Source organism: Oryctolagus cuniculus, chromosome 1 (genome assembly GCF_051225735.1).
Source record: "Oryctolagus cuniculus isolate XC-2025 breed Fujian yellow rabbit chromosome 1, ASM5122573v1, whole genome shotgun sequence".
Lineage (NCBI taxonomy): Eukaryota > Metazoa > Chordata > Mammalia > Lagomorpha > Leporidae > Oryctolagus > Oryctolagus cuniculus.
Genome location: NC_142867.1, coordinates 107,810,370 through 107,814,156, shown reverse-complemented (window position 1 = coordinate 107,814,156; position 3,787 = coordinate 107,810,370). Strand labels below are relative to the sequence as shown.

Here is a 3,787-nt window from a genome sequence, read left to right as displayed (position 1 = left end):
CCTGCCCCTTGGCTGTACGATTCGCTCTGCCTGGGACATGCTTCCCTTTTTATACAGTGATCTCTCACTGCACCCTAAGATCCCAGCCTCACATTCTCAGCCTTCCTGTTCTCTCCTTGTTTCCAACCGGTTCCTTTGTGATACACCTCACTGGATGATGCTCCTGTTTCTCCTAATACTGATGGGTTTTGGAAGCCTGCACTCACTGTCCACCTGTTTGACTCCCTCCGTGTACTGCACGCAGACCCCATTAGAGCAGAAACCGTGTCTTTTCTTCTGTCTCCCTATTGTAGCCATAGAACTTAACACAGGGTCAGGCACATAGCAAGTGATCGTTAAATATTTATTGAGCACCTACTGCGTGCAGGCTACCATGTGGTAATGATGGTGTCTGGACTTTATAATTGGAACAACTTAAGTTTCCCAGAGGCGTGATTAACCATGTCAAAGAGGAAAATATTCTGTTCCACTTAATTATGCATTTTATTTAAAAATAGAAGTCTTTATTAAAACAACAAAGCATAAATATTAAAGGATGTATTTAAATAACTTGTGTAATTTTCTGTAAGCTTTAAAGGCGCATACACACTGAAATGCAATTCAATGCCTTTTTAAATCATTTTCCGCCCTTATCTCTACTTTATCTAATCCTGTCTCTTTACTCAGGTTGCAGGAGCAGTAATTCATCCCGACTTCCCTAACTGCCTCCAAACCTGCTGAGGCTTGTCCACGGCTGCAGCACGTTTCTGGCCTCCCAGACTTTACATGAGGTTTTAGTGAAAAGCCTCTGTAGTTGGTGCGCATCTTTGCCCGGCTGTGGGAGACCTCCTACAGACCGAAAGGAAAAGGGGCTTTGTTGTGAGAGTAAACACTTTGGATATACACCCCCCTAGCGCTTGTCCTGCTACAGCTGAAACAAGTCCGAACCTTCGGCGACCCAGCAGTGCGGTTTCCATACATCACTTGCTTTCCAAAGGAGCTGCCTTCGGAGCCAGCCCGTCGTGGGGTGGAGAAATCCTTCTTGTGCAATCTGGCTTCCCTGTTGTCAGGATTTCTGATCGATAGCTTGATCTAGATGCCAGTTAGACACCTTCCTAACAAGCGCAGCTCAGCAGAACTTAACGTTGCAAACAACTCTGCTGAGCCTGGGGGAGTGATAAAAAGAGCTGGGCGTGGTGTCCTAGGCGAGGTGTGGCCCGCTGCCAGGGGGAACCCAAGGGCTCATCCCACCCAGGTGGAACCGTTTCTGAGCTGAGACGTCTCGCAATCTTTTCACATGGCGGTGTGTTTACAGTCGCACCGAGAGGGAGGCCTACCTGGTGCTGAGCGCTGGAAAGTACGAAGTCCATCCATTCACGGAGCTGCAAAGAGGCCATTAATGCTAAGCTTCAGCAGTGGAACACAGAAAACGGCATTAAAGGATTTACTTTTCATGACCATAATTCACAGTTAATGTACATTTGATGTTTAATGTATGAACTGGAGGTGACTTCAAACTTGCTGGCCTTTTCTAAATAGTGTTTTAATCTACGTTTCAAAAAAGAGAGAAAGGGAGAGATTCATACACTCGGTCTGTCAGACAAGAGGGAGGGGAAAAGGGAGAGCTAGGTGTGCGAGTCCAATGGGGGAGCAGGCTTTTGTTCAGCCCTTTATTGAGGTTTTACCTCTAATCTCTCCCTTTTTGATGCAATTTAAGATTAAGGAAATGAAAGGCAAGGCTGACTGTGAACGGTTTTACAAACAGGACAGCCAAGGGGCCCTTAGAAGACAGTTTTGTAAGAGGCTTTGCCTTGGGTCTCTAGGTAGGACAGAAGTGGGAGGTGCAGGGCGCCTGTGTGCATGGGAGCGTGGCACCAAGAGGGCCGCCTGTCTCCAGAGAAACTCATCGTCTGGGTCCCCAGAGGAGGCGGTGGTGGCCAGCACGCAGCTCGCCAGGTGTCAGCCAGACAGGAGATGCCTAGAACTGTGCGCAGGAGAGCGAGAGGCCCCACTCTGTTCTCTACGCAGAGACCCAGGGGAAACGGCCTGGGCCAGGTCCACTGTGGGACCTCAGGGAAATCATCTCGCCTCCCAAGACCAGGGCTCCTCACCCACACGCCGGGCTTCAGACTTCCAGCATGTTCCGCGGAGGCTCCAAGACACGGCACAACCTCGGGTGCTGTGGGAGTAATGCTAGGACCCCAGGGGACGGACGCTAGCCCTCTGCACCTCTCCAACAGCAGCTCCACTGTTTCTTACGTGAGGGTGCTACAGAAGCATTCTAGGAAATCTTAAATAAAGGAAAAGGGGGGGGGGATGCCAGCACTGTAGCACAGGGGGTTAAGCCATTGCCTACAACGCCAACATCCCAAATGAGAGCCTGTTCCAGTCCCAGCTGCTGCTGCTTCTGATCCAGCTCGCTGCTGAGTGCCTGGGAAAGCAACAGAAGATGGCCCAAGTGCTTAGGCCTCTGCCACCCGCATGGGAGACCCAGATGGAGTTCCTGGTTCCTGGCTTCAGCCTGGCCCAGCCCCCAGCCCTTGTGGCCATTTGGGGAGTAAACCAGTAGATGGAAGATTCCCTCTCTCTCTCTCTCTCTCTCTCTCTCTAATTCTGCCTTTCCAATAAGTAATCTTTAAAAAAAAAAAAAAAAAAAAAGAGTTCTTGGAAGGGAGACTTCCCACTTCAAGATAAACACATTTAAAGGTAAGAGAGAAGCTAATTTCCAAGGTCCTTTCCAGCCAAAGTCTAGAAGAGTAGATATTTGGAAAAGTCAGTGGATTGGACAACCTCAAGGAACTAACCCTCCACAACGGGCAGCTGCTATGGTTGGGCTATGGATTGAATGTGGTCCCCAAAGGTTCACGTGCAGGGGGTTAGGTCCCAAGTGTGGCAAAGTTGAGAGGTGGGTAGGGCCTCTCAGGGTAGGGCCTCTGAGGGTAGGGCCTGGCAGGAGGTAGTTAGCTCTGGGTAATTAGTCTGGGTCACTGCCCTTGGAAGGGCTGAATGCTGGTATCGGGAAGGGAGCCAGCTCGCACGAGACTGAGCATGGCCCCTGAGTCTCTCTGACCCTCGGTCTCACCGTGACCTCTTCTGCCATCGTATGGCATCTGCCATGAGGTTCTCGCCTGAGGCCAAACCAAGGGAGCCACCCAATTGTGGGCTCTCAACTCCAGATCGGGGAGCCCCATTGAGCTCCTGGCTTTCTAAAGCGGGCAGCCTCTGTTATTTCGTCACAGCATCAGAAAACAGACCAACACACCGGCAGAAACAGAGTCGCCCTCGACACTCTGCAGAGGTCCCGTCGCTGGAGAGCGAGGTGGATGCCTCCCCGGAGTTGAATTTCTCTGTTTCCAGGGGGAGATGATTTTTACCAGCAGTGCAAAGCTGCTTCAGGGCAGGTGCAGAGTTAGCAGATAATTGGGTTTTTCCAGGTGAGTACAGAGGAGGGAGCTAGGAAAGAGAAAAGAGAAGTGTGTTTGCAAGGGAATTACTTTATGGAGCTGGGATATGGGAAGAAAGGGAGCGAGAGTTTATTGGAGGAGGGAATGGAGGAAGAAAGTTTTTCCTCTTATTAATAAACTGTGAGTGATTGCTAAAATTCTCTTTAGCCTGAACCACTTCATGATTTTATGATTTTTTTTTAATTTGACAGGTAGAACTACAGACAGTGAGAGGGAGAGACAGAGAGAAAGGTCTTCCTTCCAGTGGGTCATCCCCCAAATGGCCACTACGGCCGGCGTGCTGTGCCGAACCAAAGCCAGGAGCCAGGTGCTTCCTCCTGGTCTCCCATGTGGGTGCAGGGGCC

The 3,787-nt window shown here is 50.3% G+C and overlaps 1 long non-coding RNA gene across 2 annotated transcripts; it reads right to left on the bottom strand.

Moving 5' to 3' along the window:
- Positions 1-459: 459 nt before the first annotated feature.
- Positions 460-2,598, bottom strand: LOC149128545 (uncharacterized). 2 transcript variants are annotated; one of them, XR_016220362.1, is made up of 4 exons: positions 2,091-2,598; positions 1,317-1,361; positions 928-1,145; positions 460-828 (listed from the first exon to the last, which is right to left on the bottom strand). It is a non-coding gene; the product is annotated as an uncharacterized LOC149128545 (long non-coding RNA). The 2 variants fall into 2 exon arrangements; XR_016220361.1 differs by having other exon boundaries at positions 460-1,145; positions 2,091-2,597.
- Positions 2,599-3,787: the final 1,189 nt, after the last annotated feature.